The following is a 6,000-nucleotide window of genomic DNA, read 5'->3' on the forward strand; positions in this document are numbered from 1 at the left end:
TGTGCAGATTCTAAAATTTATTCTCAGACACAACAGATTATAGATATATTTACAAAATCTTATGCAAAACAGTTTGGCTCCACAAAAGGGGTGGTAAGTTATCCTAGTGACATCCAGGCAGGGTTGCCAGACGTCCCTATTTGGGCAGGACTGTCCCGAGATCAGCAGCCTGATCCCGAGTCTCGCCCTGCTGGTTTAAATCCCGGCCAGCCTCCGCTTTGTTTTTTTTTTTTTTGATTGGCCCATATACCTGGCATACGGGCCAGTCAAAAATCGCTAAACACGGAGCTTCTTGTGTTCCGCATTAAACACAAGTAGCTCCGTGTTGCGACCTGATTGGCCCGTATACCGGCATACGGGCCAATCAAAAATCGCTAAACACGGAGCTACTTCTGTTGAATGCGGAACTGCAATGTTCCGCATTAAACACGAGAAACTCCCTGTTTAGCGATTTTTGATTGGCCCGTATGCCGGTATACCGGCCAATCAAAAATCGCTAAACACGGAGCTACTTGTGTTGAATGCAGAACTGCAATGCATTAAACACGAGAAGCTCCGTGCTTAGTGCAGAGCTACTGTTCTTTAATGTGGAACTCTGTTCCGCATTAAAGAAACACCTTTTTTATTTTTTTTTTTTTGGTCTTCACTTGCCGTGAGAGACCTTTTTTTTTTTTTTGTCCCTACCTGGCTGGTTGGAAATCTGGCAACCCTGCATCCAGGTAACCCCAGATACTGGAATCAAATTAGATTATATTGAAAAAGAACACTTAAGCAAGACTATTAAACAGCAAAGATGTGGTAAAAGTACCCAAAACATAACTAGTAATCCAAAATTAGGCACCAGAGACCAGCAGTTCCAACACACACATGATTTAATGTTCAAACACAGCAAAAGGAACACACATCCACAAATAACATAAACGCTGATTAAAACACTTCCCCTTACGTTTTCGTCTCATAGAACTTCATCAGATGGGCAAAAACCTCATAATTACCTAGTTAAATAACTTTTCCTTTTTGAATAGACCAATGAAATCAGTGATTCAATTAGTTACCAAGATGCAGAAAGAGTGGATTCTAAACTGCATGTGACAGTCTTACTAGTCTAGCACCATCTGGTGGACAAATAATAAAACACATGAAAATGTATATAAAATCAAGAATTCACTTAAATAAATAAACCAGGATAAAATAACATTAATATACATAAAAAATGTAAAAAAATGTAAAATTTTCACAATTTTGCAGACCTGAACTTGAGTACAGGTTTTATAGACACCATATAATTAAGTCCTGAATTGTTGCAAGCATCCAGGACTAATTGTCAATATAGTTCCCTGTATTCGAGTCTGGTCTCCCATGGCCCACCCCTGGGGTTTATAGGGACCAACTCTATCACAAAAAATTGATACTCTGCTTTTGGACATGCCTGAAGATGTTTGTATAGGGTGTTATTATAATTTTTCTTCCTTAAATCATAAAGGTGTTCATACATTCTTTGTTTTAACCTCCTTTCCGTCTTACCCACATAGAAGGAGTCACATGCCCGATACAAAACAATATATACCATACCTGTGTGGTTATGCAGAAACCTATTCAAACAGTAAAAGTTATTTAACTAGGTAACTATGAGGTTTTTGCCCATCTGATGAAGTTCTATGAGACGAAAATGTAAGGGGGAGTGTTTTTATCAGCGTTTATGTTATTTGTGGATGTGTGTTCCTTTTGCTGTATTTGAACATTAAATCACTTGTCTGTTGGGACTGCTGGTCTCCGGTGCCTCATTTTGGATTAACACTTAAGCAAGAACTTACACTGCCATTACATCTATTATTCACTAGGTCATATAAATATGGGGAGATTCCTCAAGAGTGAAGACATGCACTTAATAAACCTGTCTTTAAGGGAAAGGGGAGTAGGATAAACCCAGAATCATATAGACCCTTAAGTCTACTTTCATGTTTTGGAAAAATAATGGAGAAGGTAATACTGGATAAGTTATTGTCAGAACTGGATAGGCTGGGACTTGAAGCCATATATCAGCGTGCATATGTTGAAAATAGATCTACTACCACCTGTAACATGATGTTCTATAACAATATAATAACAGCTATGAATGAAAAAATGTGCTGTGATGTGATTTATATAGATTTAACTTCAGCATTTGACAGGGTCATGCACAAAACACTGATCAATAAATTAGTACAACCAGATATTGATGTACTATTGATAAGATGGATAGCTGCATGGCTTACAAATAGGACATGGCAAGTATCACACACCAAATGGACAGGTGAAATCCTTGGTTACAGTCAAGGTGTCCCACAGAGCTCTCTACTAGGCCCTTACTTTTCAGACCTTACTTTTTCATCTGAGGTGTTCTACAGTCTATATGCTGACGGCCTGAAATTGGGTAAACTGATTACAAGTGTTACAGATAAGGCACGTCTGCAAAATAATTTGACTAAATTGACCATTTGGGCACAGGATAATAATGTGTTGATAAATAGATCAAAAACTAAGCATATGAGATTTGGGAGACATAAACTGAAAGATGAATATTTAATACAGCACACAGTGATTGAAAATGTAGACTCATTTAAGGACCTGGGTATATGGGTAGATTCAGCTATGAGTTTTTCGAATATATCACCCAATTGGCTAATGATAGTTATAGAACTATAGGTTGTATAAAAACATTTATAAAGTCTAGGAAATCAAACATAATGAAGTCATTGTTTGTTAGTTACATTAGACCCAAATTTGAGTATGGAATAACAATATGGAAACCCTATATGAAAACAAGCATGAATAAACTGGAACGAGTACAGCAGAAATATACTAAGGGCATCCATGGATGTGAAAATCTAAGTTATTATGGAAGACTAAAATATCTGAACTTGTACAGTGTCTCTTACAGATATTTAAGAGGAGAGCTTATTCATGTATATAAGGCATTTAGGGACAACTACCTCTGGGAATGTTTGGGGTTATCAAAAAGTACTAGAGAATCTTCAGATAACCGATGTAGAAGATTGTATAGGAATGAGAAGTGTACTAACTGGTTCTCTGACAGAGTAGCTGATGCTTGGAACAGACTACCAAATTACATTAAAGCAAGTACTAGTTTAGATATTTTTAAGAACAGCCTGGGAATTTATTATGGGAACAAGTGTTTTGGCATATTGGCAAACTAGAAGGACTTTAATGCCTGTGCTTGAAACATTTGTATGTATTTGTATGTATGTATTACATGGTACAGAAACTAGGCAGTAAAGGCAGAGCAGCTGAAGAAGCTAGAGGTGATGGAGGTGAAGTGCCTGAGATGGCACATACTGTGGGACAAATGAAAAATGATCACATAAGAGCAGAAGCCAAAGTATCTCCAATTGTAAAAAAGGACAAAGTGAACAGATCACATGGTTCAAGAACATGCAAAAAAGCAGAAGACAATCAAGTGACAAAGATATGGGACAGACAGGAAGAAGGCAAAAGGAAATGATGGCATCCAGCAAAAAAGTGATGGATTTAATGAGAGAAGACATGCGGCAATCAGGCATGAATGTTGAAGAAGGTGTGAGAATGGCATGGAATAGGGAGAGACAGTGACAGTTGACACAACTCCCTGACCCCTTGTCGAAAATGGGAAAAGAAGATTGATGATAATGATGATGATGATGATGATGACAATGATGTGTCATGAGTTACTGCTGACATATCTATAGTTAGAAACTTGTGAAATGTGAAATGACTATATTAAACTTAAAAATGCTTGAGTTGACATGACTTTAAAAAAGGCTTCAGGGATGTAGTCCCATTCACTCAAGCATTTTTAAGTTTAATATAGCCCCAGGCCTGAATGGGAGTTCACAAGTTTCTAACTTCTCACATTGTATACTCTTTAGAATTTTCTTACTTCATGTAGTTCATACTTTTTTATTACACTTTATTTAATACTTTTTTATTATATATGCATCCATGAAGACTTTTCAATGGTTATACTCTTTTATATATGAAGATTTTTGGTGACATTCTTAATGAATTTTCTTATATGTTTTTTATGGTTGTTGTGGACCTTTAAGATTTGGGTATTTTGTTATTGGCTTGTTGATATCAGCTGATAAGTTTGAAATGCTACATGAACTGTTACTTTTAGTTGTTTAGTTGCTTGATGAAGCCATAGGAATTATCATGAAAGTGCTTACTTTTTTATTTTTTATCTTATTCTATAAATAAATACAAGTTTTTTAGTGCAAGACTGGTGCATTTTGTTTGTTCTACAGTAGCTAGTAAATGTCATGATACATGTACCTTGGTTTCCCCTGGGAAAGGGTCTACATCCTGAGGCCTCAGGCTAGAGTAGCAGAGGTTGACCATTTTGTCTAAGGTATTCCTGTCCACCATGTATCACTCCAATATTTCAGTGTCATGATGTCCGTGATAAGTCAAATGTGATCTGAACACTCTTCTCCTAGATCAAAGTCTGGCAGCAGCAGTACCTTGTATTTTAAGCCTGTTGCACATACAGGTTAACAATAGAAAAAATGTTAGGGGTTTCTGCTGTTAAGTGTGTTTTTGGCTATATTCCTAAGAGAACAGAAATGAGGCCAAAGGGGATATGGCATGTACTCTGGGGTTTTATACCATTCTGAATCACTCTGCTATGTTGATTTATACCATTAGTATATATTCCTCTTATGTTTGCATTCATTAGCATTTTCTGCCCCTAACCCTTGCTTTGCAGCTGAGCATGACATGCAGAGGTGTTTAATGAATGCAAAACAGCAAGCTTGTCGCTGCTTGTCACTGCTCATCACTGCATGTCGCTGCTTGTCATGCACATGTGCTTAATGCAAAGTGCAGTCCTTCATGATTCCTGGTCATTATGTCTTTATTGGTGACATTAAGTAATACTCAAATTATTTTTTCTAATTGTTTTGTCTTAGGCATTCTTATCCCTAATTTTACTAGTTGTTCCTTTAATGGTATTACACAAGAGCCCTGTAAGTGCTACATTATTTGATGTATTAATACACATATGCTGGAATTAATCAGATTTATATTCTTTACTCCTCATGCCATTTTTTTACTTTTCCATCATGATCCCTTTATACTAGGCCTTATAATTCATTGTGTGTTGCATGCAGATACACAAATATATAAAATACTTTGGGTCCTACCCATCATCTATATGTAGCTGTCTGTTAATAGTAATCCAACCATTTATTTTTTTAATGGTAATATTTTGTTTGTCTCCTTATACTTTTCCCCATTTGCAGGCATGTTTAGTAAAATAATTAGTTCATTTACTGTTCAGGTATAGAAGAATCCATTTATCAAGTACTGCCTCACTACAACTGAATGTTGTCTTAATGCATTACCTGGATTTGTATTTACTGCATGTTAGTATTATTAGATTGTAACCATTCATATGCTGAGTTTATTTTCTGGGTATTAATCCCTTTAGCATAAAAATGTATATAAGATGATCCTTTCACCAGTTACCCACATAAGCAGTCTTTTTTCTGTTCTATTAACTACCCACATGAGCAGTGTATCCAAATATTATGTCAAAAGTGACCTATTTATCAGCCAGTTTTAGATGATTATTTTTGAAAGTGAAATATGTGTCACGTTACTTATAATACAGGATCTGATTACTCCCAGGGTGCATTTGCCAACATAGTGCGACTGCATTTCAATGATAATTTATACTTGTGATAAGCTGTGTATTACCTGCTTACAAACATCTCTTGCTGGCTGCACATATCTATGCTATTTTAAACCTTATGACTAATTCCTTTGTTTTCCTTCCTGGACAGTGTCCTATAAATATGAATAAATCAGCCCTGCCAACCTGCTCTGACTCATGGTTACTGAACTTCATGCACTTAACATCACACAATGACACATACACCCATCCACTTCATTTTCATTATCTGTTATTGTCACTGTCATTCTTAGGTTGTCACTGTAACATGCTTTTTATTAAAAGCACAG

This window comes from Protopterus annectens, chromosome 12.part0, assembly GCF_019279795.1.
Source record: "Protopterus annectens isolate FY-2018-M chromosome 12.part0, PAN1.0, whole genome shotgun sequence".
NCBI classification, from domain to species: Eukaryota; Metazoa; Chordata; order Ceratodontiformes; family Protopteridae; genus Protopterus; species Protopterus annectens.